This window comes from Piliocolobus tephrosceles, chromosome 9 (assembly GCF_002776525.5).
Source record: "Piliocolobus tephrosceles isolate RC106 chromosome 9, ASM277652v3, whole genome shotgun sequence".
NCBI lineage: Eukaryota > Metazoa > Chordata > Mammalia > Primates > Cercopithecidae > Piliocolobus > Piliocolobus tephrosceles.
In genome coordinates this window covers 101,047,401-101,060,060 of record NC_045442.1, presented here as the reverse complement: position 1 = coordinate 101,060,060, position 12,660 = coordinate 101,047,401, and the positions used below count along the sequence as shown (strand labels likewise).

General features: G+C 40.7%; 1 pseudogene; it reads right to left on the bottom strand.

Annotated features, from left to right (window-relative positions):
- Nucleotides 1-2,434, bottom strand: part of LOC111546684 — a 29,994-nt pseudogene extending 27,560 nt beyond the window's left edge.
- Nucleotides 2,435-12,660: the final 10,226 nt, after the last annotated feature.

The window sequence follows — 12,660 nt, the reverse complement described above, 5'->3', positions numbered from 1 at the left end:
AATAAATAAATAAATAAATAAATAAATAAATAAATAAATAAATAAATAAATAAAATGGCATCAGGAAAAATAATTGAACAAGGATTATGATTTAAAAATAAATATGGAACCTGATTTCTAGAAATCCATTGAATAATTCCAAAGAAAAGATAACTTTGTAGCGTTTGTGTCGTTATTTACAATACGGGAGTCTTGGGGGCCGGTTGGGGGGGTGGTAAAGTATATGTGCAGTGTCTTCTGTGATAACTTACAGTATAATAAGTGATGTAACCCCTCCCCCACTTTTTTAAACCAGGCACAGGTTCTGAGTGCTTTATGTATACTGACTTTTTTAAACCTTACAACCCTGTAAGGCAGAAACTATTGTTTTCCTCTATTTGTTTGTTAGGAAACTATATGGCACAGAGAAGTTAAGTAACATTCCTAAAGTTACACAGGCAGTCAGGAGCAGAGATGGAAATTAAACCTATGTTTTCTGGTACAGGGTTTCTTTTTTGTTTGTTTGTTTTCTTTCTTCTTTTTTTTATTAATTATACTTTAAGTTCTAGGGTACATGTGCACAACGTGCAGGTTTGTTACATATGTATACTTGTGCCATGTTGGTGTGCTGCACCCATCAACTCGTCAGCACCCATCAACTCATCATTTACATCAGGTATAACTCCCAATGGCATCCCTCCCTCCTCTCCCCTCCCCATAATAGGCCCCGGTGTGTGATGTTCCCCTTCAAGAGTCCAAGTGATCTCATTGATAAATTTCCACCTATGAGTAAGAACGTGCGGTGTTTGGTTTTCTGTTCTTGCGATAGTTTGCTGAGAATGATGGTTTCCAGCTACATCCATGTCCCTACAAAGGACACAAACTCATCCTTTTTATGGCTGGGGTTTCTTTTTCTTATTACTTTTTTGTAACAGCTTTATTGAGACTTAGTTCATATATCGTACAATTCACCTACTTAAGGTGTACTACATTCAGTGGTTTGTAGTATATTCAGAGTTGTGCAAAAATCACCACAATCATTTCTAAGACATTTTCAACAACTCCAGAAGAAATCCTGTGTCCTTTAGCTCTTACCACCCACCCACAATGACCCCATTCCCTCCAGCCCTGAGCAACTGCTTATCTACTCTCTGTCTCTACGGAATTGCCTATTTTGGACATCTCATATAAATGAAATCATACTATATGTGGTGTTTCATGATTGGCGTCTTTCATTTAGCATAATAATTTCAAAGTTCATCCATGTTATAGTGTGTTTAGCACTTTATTCCTTTCTATGACTGAATAATATTCTATTGTTTTATTTTTTATTTTTATTTTATTATTTATTTATTTATTTATTTACTTTTTGAGACGGAGTCTTGCTCTGTGCCCAGGCTGGAGTGCAGTAGCTTGATCTCGGCTCACTGGAAGCTCTGCCTCCCAGGTTCACGCCATTCTCCTGCCTCAGCCTCCCTAGTAGCTGGGACTACAGGCTCCCGCCACTACGCCCAGCTAATTTTTTGTATTTTTGGTAGAGACGGGGGTTTCACCATGTTACCCAGGATGGTCTCGATCTCCTGACCTCATGATCTGCCCACCTTGGCCTCCCAAAGTGCTGGGATTACAGGTGTGAGCCATGGCGCCCGGCTTATTTTATTTTATTTTATTTTATTTTATTTTTATTTTTTTTTTTAGAAGGAGTCTCACTTTGTGACCCAGACGGGCCTTGAACTCCTGGGCTCAAGTGATCCTCCCACTTCGGCCTCCCAAAGTGCAGGATTACAGGCGTGAGCCAGCATGCCAAGCCATATTCCATTGTATTGCTATATATCACATATGGTTATCTGTTCATCAGTGAACAGGCATCTGGGTTGTTTTCACAACTGGATGGTGGGTACATGGCAAAGGTGTAATCTGTAGCAAAGGGGGCCAAAAAGATCTGGGCATGCTTTTTGACCAAGGCCTGTTGGTCACGGGGCAGAGAGATCTGGTGCAGAATGAGGGCTAAGAAGTCATGAGCAATCACAGCAGCTAGGTCCCACTTGAGCTTCCCCAGGACCATCACCTCCCAGTACGGCAACTGGTCGGTGTAGATGCACATTTTCTCGATGGTCCTGGGCCTGGTCTTGCGCAGCTTGGAGGTCAGCAGCATGCAGACCGCATCCGAGAGCTGCAACTGCGCCTTTCGGGTTGGTGGGGACGCAAGACAGGTAGCGACGCAGGTGGATCAGGGTCAGGGGAAAGACTTCCTCCTCACAGCGCTGCTCGTCACACACCTCCAGCATCCAGTAAACCAGCATCTTCCGCATGTGCGGTTTGCTGTTGTTTAGCACGCAGTGGAAGTAGGAGGTGCGGTGCACGTAGCACTACTCCAAGCTGAGCAAGGTCTGCAGGACACGCTGGTTCCCTGGAGGCTGCGGGTCCTGGTGCCTTCGCAGCACAGCAGCTCCATACGCGGGCAGCGCACAGGCAGGGCGGAAGGGTGGGCTCGCGCCCATCGTTTGTTTCTAAGTATTGTCATTCTTTGTGATACTATTATAAATAGAATTATATTCTGTGTTTCGTTTTGGGGTTTTTCATTGCACATGTACAGAAATTTAGTTTTTGTATATTGATCTCATAGTCTACAACCTTGCTGACTCAGTTATTAGTTCTAATAGGGTTTTTTTTGGTAAATGCTTTAGGATTTTCTATATACAAGATTGATATGGCGGGGCATAGTGGCTCACACCTGTAATCCCAACATTTTGGGAGGCCGAGGCTGGCAGATCACCTGAGGTCAGGAGTTTGAGACCAACCTTGCCAATGTGGTGAAACCCCGTCTCTACTAAAAATACAAAAATTGGTTCACACCTGTAATACCAGTACCTTGGGAGGCCAAGGCAGGTGGATCACGAGGTCAGGAGATCAAGACCATCCCGGCTAACATTGTCAAACTCCATCTCTACTAAAAATACAAAAAATTAGCGTGGTGGTGGGCACCTGTAGTCCCAGCTACTCAGGAGGCTGAGGCAGGAGAATGGCTTGAACCTGGGAGATGGAGCTTGCAGTGAGCCAAGATCCCGCCCCTGAATTCCAGCCTGGGTGACAGAGCAAGACTCTGTCTCAAAAAACAAACAAACAAACCAAAAAACAAAAATTAGCTGGATATGGTGGCAGGTGCCTATAATTTCAGCTACTTAGGAGTCTGAGGCAGAAGAATCACTTGAACCCAGAAGGCGGAAGTTGCAGTGAGCCGAGATCACACACCACTGCATTCCAGCCCAGATAACAGAGTGGGACTCTGCCTCAAAAAAAAAAGCAGAGGAAGAAGAAAAAAGTTGATGTGGTTTGACTGTGTCTCCACCCAAATTTCATCTTGAATTGTAGCTCCCATAATTCCCACGTGTTGTGGGAGGAACACAGTGGGAGATAATTGAATTATAAGGGCGTTTCCCCCATACTGTTCTCCTGGTAGTGAATAAGTCTCTCAAGATCTGATGATTTCATAAGGGGTTTCCCTCTGGCTTGGCTCTCATTCTCTTCTTGCCTGCCACCATGTGAGATGTTCCTTGCTCTTCTGCCATGATTGTGAGGCCTCCCCAGCCATGGGGAACTGTGAGTCAAACATCTTTCCTTTATAAATTATCCAGTCTTGGGTATGTCTTTATAAGCAGTATGAGAACAGACTAATACAGTGATCATGTCATCTGCAAATTAAGATAATTTTACTTTTTCTTTTCTAATCTGGAAGCCTTTGTTTCACTTTCTTGCCTAATTACCTTGGCTAGCACCTCTAGTACAATGTTGAATAGAAGTGGTTGGAATGCATCTCCTTGTATTGTACCTGACCTTAAAAGAAAAGCATTCAGCCTTTCACCATTACACATTATGGTAGCTGGGGTGATCTGTAGATGCCCTTTTCCAGGTTGAAGAAGTTCCTTCTTTTCTGTTTGTTAAGAATTTTTATCATGAAATTTTGGCAATATGTTCAGCTTACATTGAGATGATCATATGGTTTTGTCTGTTATTCTGTTAATAAAATCTATTATATTGGTTAATTTTCAGATGTTAAACCAACCTTGCCTTCCTGGGATTGATCCCAATTGGTCATGATATATCACCTTTTCATATGTTGCTGCATTCAGCTTACTTATATTTTTGTCATAACTTCTTAACTGGTTTGCATCTCTATCCCATGCTTCTTATATTCTAGTCTCAGCACACTGGCTAGAGTTTTGTGATCATGCCACACTTCTTTTTTATACCTTCCAGGGGTTTCTTTCCCACTTGAGTAAAAGATAAATTCTTTTATTTTTTTTTCTTTTTCTTTCTTTCTTTCTTTTTTTTTTTTTTTTTTTGAGACAGTGTTTCCCTCTGTCACCCAGGATGAAGTGCAGTGGTGCAATCTCGGCTCACTGCAGCTTCCAGCTCCTGGGCTCATGCAATTCTCCCACCCCAGCCTCCCACGTAGTTGGAGCTACAGATGTGCACCACCACACTCAGCTAATTTTTGAATTTTTTTTAGAGATGGGGTTTTGTTATGTTACCCAGGCTTACAAGCTAAATGCTTGCAAAACCAAATGTGAACACACTTCCTACATCCTTTCTAGCACATTTCCTGGCACTCTCTGCCTCAACTACTTTGCTCTTGCTATACTAATCTCCTTTCTATTTCTCAAACATCCAAGAAAATTTCCACCTCAGGATATTAGCACTTACTGTATTCCCTTCCTGGACGTGTACTCTCATGTATGGCTTACTGCCTTTCTTCCTTCAGGCCTCAGTTCAAATGTTGCCTTATTAGAGAAGCATTTTCTGATCACTCTATAAAATAGCAACCCTTTTACCTCTAAGCATGGCATGATGTTCTCCATTCTCCTAACTGCTCTTTTTCCATAGAATGTGTTACTATGACATTCTATATATTTTTACATGTTTGTTTGCTGTCTGTCTTTCCTCAAGCAGAATATAAGCATAAATTAATTCTTTTAACTATATAAGGGACAACTATTACTCATTTATCAGGCAGGCATGGTGGCTCATGCCTGTAACCCAGGCACTTTGGGAAGCCACGTTGGGTAGATCACTTGAGCCCAGGTGTTCGAGACCAGCCTGGGCAACATGGTGATGAAACCCTGTCTCTACCAAAACTACAAAAATTAGCCCAGCATGATGGTGCATGCTTCTTTTCCCAGCTACTCGGGAAGCTGAAGCAGGAAAAATCACTTGAGCCAGAGAGGTGGAGGTTGCAGTGAGACACGATCATGGAACTGCGCTTCAGCCTGGGCAACAGGGCGAGACCCTGTCTCAACAACAATGACAAATTTATTACTATTGGCAATGCTGTAGATTCTGGGAATACAACGATGAAAAAAAAAACAATAAAATCCTTCTTCTTATAGAACTTAACCTATAGTGAAGAGAGAAATTCAATAAACAAATCGAAGTAAAATATACAGTATGTCAGTAGTGATAAGTGCTATAGAGAAACTCGTGCAAGAAATGTAGAGATTGGGGTGGGGAGGAAATGGGGAGATGTAGGTCAAAAGATACAAACAAGTAGGCTGGGGGCAGTGGCTCATGCCTGTAATCCCAGAAATTTGGGAAGCTGAGGTGGGTGGATCACTTGAAGTCAGGAGTTTGAGACCAGCCTGGCCAACATGGTTAAACCCTGTCTCTACAAAAAATACAAGAAATTAGCCAGGCATGGTGGCACGCGCCTGTAGTCCCAATTACTTGGGAGGCTGAGGCAGGAGAATTGCTTGAAACCAGGAGGCGGAGGTTGCAGTAAGCCAAGATCGCACCACTGCACTTCAGCCTGGGTGACAGAGAAAGAGACTCCATCTCAAAAAAAAAAAAAAGATACAAACAAGCAGATATGTAGGATAAACTAGAGATCTAATGTACAGCAGGCACTACAGTTAGTAAAATTAGGCACTTTTGTTAAATAAACAAATTTTAACTGCTCTTGCCACAAAAAAAGGAATTGTGAGAATGTAGATATATTAATTTGCTTCACTATAGTAAGCATTTCACTGTCTATATGTATCCTAGTACATACAGACTTACTAGAGTCAGGGTTTCCACATGTTGGCCAGGCTGGTCTGGAACTCATGGCCTCAAGCGATCCACCTGCCTCGGCCTCCCAAAGTGGTAGGATTTGAGGTTGTAAACCTCAAATATATACAATAAAATTTATTTTAAAAAAAGAAATATAGAGGTCACTGTTGTTCTTTTTTAAAATAAATAAATAAATAAATAAATAAATTTTTTATAGAGATGGGTCTCACCATGTTGCCCAGGCTGGTCTCCAACTCCTGGCTTCAAGTGGTCTTCCTACCTCAGCCTCCCAAAGTGCTGGGATTACAGGTATGAGCAACCACCAGCAGCCACTGATTTTTTGTTTGTTTGTTTGTTTGTTTGTTTTTATTGTGTAGAAGACTGAAGTTTTATTACTACTCAAATCAGTCTCCCTGAGCATTTGGGGATCAGAGGTTTTAAGGACAACTTGCTGGTTGGGAGGAAGCCAATGGGCCAGAAGTGCTGATTGACTATGTAGGAGATGAAATCATAGGGAATTGAAGCTGTCCTCTTGCTCTGAGTCATTTCCTGGGTGTGATGTTCTTAATAAGAACATTTTCGATGGAGAAATGGGCATTTAAACCTTACTGGAGTAGATTCAAATACAAATGAAAGAGAAATTAAAACAGAGCACTGAAAATGATTTTAGGGATCTTACTATAAAGGTGAATAAAGAAATGGGGTGTGAAGAAACACCATGTTTGTATGTTGATCAAAATTATCCAGGATAAATAGAAAATAAGTTATATCGAAAAGAGAAGAGAAAGCTGCTGATCTATGTCTTTGTGTAAGTCTTGGAAAGGGATGGAGTCTAGTTCCCAAGCAGAGGAAATGGACTTGATGTAAGGCCTAAATGGGATGATTAGGCAGGTGGTATATTTGTTAAATGAATCACTCACAGTTCATCATAATAGTAAAGTATTTGCCCAAGGAAATTCCACCTGATGGCATAGCATCATAGGACTTCCCTTCATCTTCTTTTTAAACAGAGTCCATTTTTGTATGGCACATACAAAAATAAAAATAAATAAATACATAAACATATTGGGCCAGGTACAGTGGCTCACGCCTGTAATCCCAACACTTTGGGAGGCTGAGGCAGACAGATCACTTGAGGTCAAGAGTTTGAGACCATCTTGATCAACATGATGAAATCCCATCTCTATTGAAAATACAAAAATTAGCCAGGTATGGTGGCACACACCTGTAGTCTAAGCTACTTGGGAGGCTGAGACAGGAGAATCACTTGAGCCCTGGAGGCGAAGGTTGCAGTGAGCTGAGATTGCGCCACTGCACTCCAACCTGGATGACAGAGTGAGGCCCTGTCTCCAAAATAAATAAATAAAAATAAAAGCTAAATACATAAATAAGTAAATATATTGGGCCAGGCACGGTAGCTCACGCCTATAATCCCAGCACTTTGGGAGGCAAAGCAGGTCGATTGCTTGAGTCCAGGAGTTTGAGACCAGGCTGGGCAACATGGCAAAACCTCGTCTCTCCACAAAAAATACAAAAATTAGCCAGGAGTGGTGGCGGATACCTGTCATCCCAACTACATGACAGTTTTGAAACCATGAACTATCACAATCTTGCAAATTCTGGGAAACTGTGTTATTTTTAAAATCATGAAAATCTTGCATTTTCTCCATTATTTCTATGTTTGTTACAGTATAACAATGACACTTTTCCTAACTATACAGTTAAATTACTTTACATTTCTCTTCAAATTGGCTGAGTAAAATTGAAAGTCCTACACTCTCATGCCTTCCCCCAGCCCTGACTGCCAGAGATTCCTTCGCTCTTATGTGAGATGCACAGCTCTAATGCTGGGGACTTCTATTTTTCTTTTTTTTAAGACTGATTTTTGCTCTTGTCACTCAGGCTGGAGTACAATGGCTTGATCTTGGCTCACTGCAACCTCCGCCTCCTGGGCTCAAGCAATTCTCCTGTCTCAGCCTCCCAAGCAGCTGGGATTACAGGTGCATGCCAGCACACCCGGCTAATTTTTGTATTTTTAGTAGAGATGGGATTTCACCATGTTGGTCAGATTGGTCTCGAACTCTATCCTTGGCTTCCCACAGTGCTGGGACTACAGGCATGAGCCACTGCACCCAGCCAGGACTTCTTGATCTCCTTTGTCAAATGCCTGACTGTTCAGTGAATGATCGAACATGTCAGAGTCAAATAAAATACAGAGATGAATTTCTACATTTAAAAAGTCTTATTTGGGAAGCAAAAATTGCAATTCGGGCACACAGACCGGGTGGCCTTCAATGTGAACAACAGGCAGTTACAGCAACCAGGTTTGCAGAGAATTGCATTCTTGGAGCAATGTTTTGTACCCTGAGTGCTTTTCACCCCTTACTTCTCGACTGTTAGTTGGATATAACAAGGATGATCGATCCAATTTGTGTGATCAGCTTCCACGAACATTATGTTGTCTAAATAAAGAGAAACTCCTATGGATAAATTGCCCTTAGTAACCAAACAGTTGACTTCACACAGCCATTCAGTTCACATTTAAAAGGAAATCTCACAAACCTCTTTCACTGACTTCAGACCAATACATGCAGAAAGATCTACTTATATATTAGGGAAGCCAAAATATATGTTTATGTTAATTCCATTCATTTATTCATTGCTTAAGTCCAAGGAGAAAATTTCATAGTTCTGTTCCTTGTGGCTTAGCCTAGCATCTTGAGAAAGCATAACCCATAAGTATTAAGTAAAGCTCAGGGGATCTTCAGGATATAGTATAAAAGGCACTGGCCTGGGAATTAGAAGAACTGGGTTCTAGTCCTCCCTCTACTAGAAGACTACCACCTGTCATTAGGAAAGAAATTTAATATATTTTTCTTTTCTTTTCTTTTCTTTTTTTTTTTTTTTTTTGAGATGGTGTCACGCTCTATTGCCCAGGCTGGAGAGCAGTGGCACAATCTCGGCTCACTGCAACCCCTGCTCCCTGGGTTCAAGTGATTCTCGTCCCTCAGCCTCCCAAATACCTGGGACTACAGGTGTGCACCACCATGCTTAGCTATTTTTTGTATTTTTAGTAGAGACAGGGTTTCTCTGTGTTGGCCAGGCTAGTCTGGAACTCATGACCTCAAGAGATCCACCTGCCTCGGCCTCCCAAAGTGGTGGGATTACAGGCAGAAGGCACCACGCCCAGCTAAAAGCTTATTTTAAAATCGTATTTTCTTTGATGTAATCTTTATGAGTGGATTGTAGAAACCGTGGAATTGCTTAAGATTGACATGTTTTCTGAACTAAAATGAGTGAAATGTGTATATTCATCATCTGACAAGCCAATTGTTTAATGTATTCAACATGCTTGTTATGTAATCACTTCTGGTTGTATTTCTAAATTCTGGGCCTCCTAACTTCTCTAGCAGGTCAAGTCAGGAGGCCTTTCATGAACTATATCTCATGAACTACACATCAGCATGCCAATCTCAACCATTGACTAAGATTCACTCTTAGATTTTGCTGGGAAATATAAGATACAAATAAAATTGCCAAAGTGACTCCTCATGGTTATATTATGCAGAGAGACAGACTGTTCTTATGTTGTTTCCTTAGAAATCATTACAAGCTGCTTCACGTGTGTGTGTCACAATATATTACATGTGCAATATATTATATATGCAATATATTAAAAGATATAGGCCAGTCACAGTGCTCATGCTGTAATCCCAGCACTTTGGGAGGCTGAGGTGGGTGGGTCACCTGAGGTCAGGAGTTCAAGACCCGCCTGGCCAACATGGCGAAACCCCGTCTCTACTAAAAATACAAAAATTAGCCGGGTGTGGTGGCACATGCCTGTAATCCCAGTTGCTTGGGAGGCTGAGGCGGGAGAATCTCTTGAACACAGGAGGCAGAGGTTGTAATGAGCTGAGATCACACCACTGCACTCCAGCCTGGGCAACAGAAAGAGACTCCATCTTAAAAAAAATAAATAAATAAAAAAGATTTAAAGCAATCACTCAGATCCTCATATACAGATTGGCAGGGACTCCATCTTAAAAAAAAAAAAAACATTTAAAGCAATCACTCGGATCCTCATATACAGATTGGCAGGGCCCATTATCTCTGTCCTGAACTCTGTATCAGATTATTCAAGAATCTCATGGCCTGTAATTCCAGCACTTTAGGTGGTTCACGCCTGTAATTCCAGCACTTTAGGAGGCCGAGGCGGGCGGATCACTTGAGGTTGGGGGTTGGCGACCAGCCTGACCAACAAGGAGAAACCCCATCTCCACTAAAAATACAAAATTAGCCAGGTGTGGTGGCGCATGCCTGTAATCCCAGCTACTCAGGAGGCTGAGGCAGGAGAATCACTTGAACCTGGGAGGTGGCGGTTGCAGTGAGCCAAGATCGTGCCATTGCACTCCAGCCCAGGCAACAAGAGCGAAACTCTGTCTCAAAAAAAAAAAAGAATCTCAGGCACAGGCTTTGGCCATGCAAATGGACAGTCCTGTTAACAAACACCAAAGAAAGAACTGATAAATCTGGTCATTTCTGACAACACATGCGTTTTCTGCCACTGCTCTTACTATTATGGCCATGTGGAGTCACTGTTGAAAACTGATGGTTTCCATAGTGCAGTGCTTTCTCACCAATGCTAGGATGAAGCAATGCCCTGCTGTTTCAAATGTCCTCATAAAAATAGCTTACATTTACTTTGAACATACTGTGTGCCAGTATTGTGTTGTGTCTAATTACATCACAATATGCCTGTGAATGTTGTTATTATCCCCATTTTATGGATATGAAAATTGAGAAAATTAAATTCTATGACCAAGGTCATAGAATAAGTGGTGATTCCAACACAGATTTGACTGACTTTCTAATCATTATGATTACAGGTCCATCCCTTAAATTTGTTCAGGTTTTTTGATCTAGTAATTCCATTACTAGAAATCTATCTGAATTAGAGATGCACATGAAGGTACATACAAGAATATTCAATGCCATATATGTAGGAAAGTTAGAAGCAATCTACAGTTTCAATGTGAGGAGGGGACTAGTTAATTTGAAGACTACTGTTAGATTATAAATATAGATCTCTATTTATACATATGTTACATATAATTTATATTATATGTTATATATGTATTATATGTATGTATTATACTACACATTTATATTATATGTAATGTAATTTATGTTATATATGTAAATATAGATCTCTATTTATATGTGTTACATGTAATATGTATATATGTATATATCATATTTATATGCTACATGTCATATCATATTTATGTGTTACATATGATATATATTTATGTAACAATATATAAACATGTGTAATATATGTAAACATGCATGTTATATATAACACATATTACATAGTATGTAACATATGAGGAGATCTATGTTTATACATATATACACATATATGTATATACACATATACACACACACATATATATATTTATTTATTTTAGAGACAGGATCTACTATGATGCCCAGGCTGGAGTGCAGTGGTTGTTTACAAGCACAATCATAGGTCACTGTGGCCTAAGACTCTTGGACTCAAGTGATCCTCCTGCCACAGCCTCCAGAGTAGCTGGAACTACCCACATGCCACCATGCCCAGCTAACATATTACATTTATTAAGTGATTAATGTTAATATTAGCCACTTATAATTCTAAGTATTTTAGGGATCTTGGCTCAGTTAACACCCAGAAAACCCTAGGATACAGGTATTAATAGAATATTTTATCTAGTGTAAGACATCGTCATTATGAAACACTTCCATTATTTTGGCCAGGCGTGGTGGCTCACACCTGTCTGTAATCTCAGCACTTTGGGAGGCTGAGGCAGGAGGATCACTTGAGGGCAGGAGTTTGAGACCAGCCTGGCCAACATGGCAAAACTCTGTCTCTACTGAAAATACACAAATTAGCTGGGTATGGTGGTGTGCACCTGTAATCCCAGCTACTTGGGAGTCTGAGGCACGAGAATCACTTAAACCCAGGAGGCGGACGTTGCAGTGAACCAAGATCATGCCACTGCACTCCAGCTTGGGCAACAGAGTGAGACTCCATCTCAAAAAAAAAAAAAAAAAAAAAAAAAGAGGAGTGGCATTAACAATTTTCTTATTTCCTCTGTGATTTCCTTTTCTAAGTCATTGTTGCTATGGAGACGATGAAGGATCAGTGAGACTGAAAGTCATGTACCAGTGCCCACAGGCAAATGTTTTAAAGTGTGAACACTGGATTTTGGAATCTGACACTAATGTTCTTGCAGTTTGGCTTTGTATATTCCCAAATAAGTTTTCTTTCTGTTTTTGGGAGACTATAGTTTCTAAAGTTGGTCCAGGGAACTGGCTCGTGAGTCAGAAGTATTCGGTGAGCTTACTAAAATATAGATTTCTGGGCTGCACCCTTAAAATTACTTCTTCAGAATATCTAGAAGTGAGATTCAGGAATCTGTATTTTTTTTTAAACAATGTTTAGCATTTATAAATGGTTTTAGCTAAAGTATGAGAACCATTACTGAAGACCATCACTACATGTGTGCCCATAATTCATGGAATTCTAGATTTACTTTTTAATTTACTTTTCTTTCTTTCTTTATTTGAAACAGAGTTTCACTCTGTCACCCA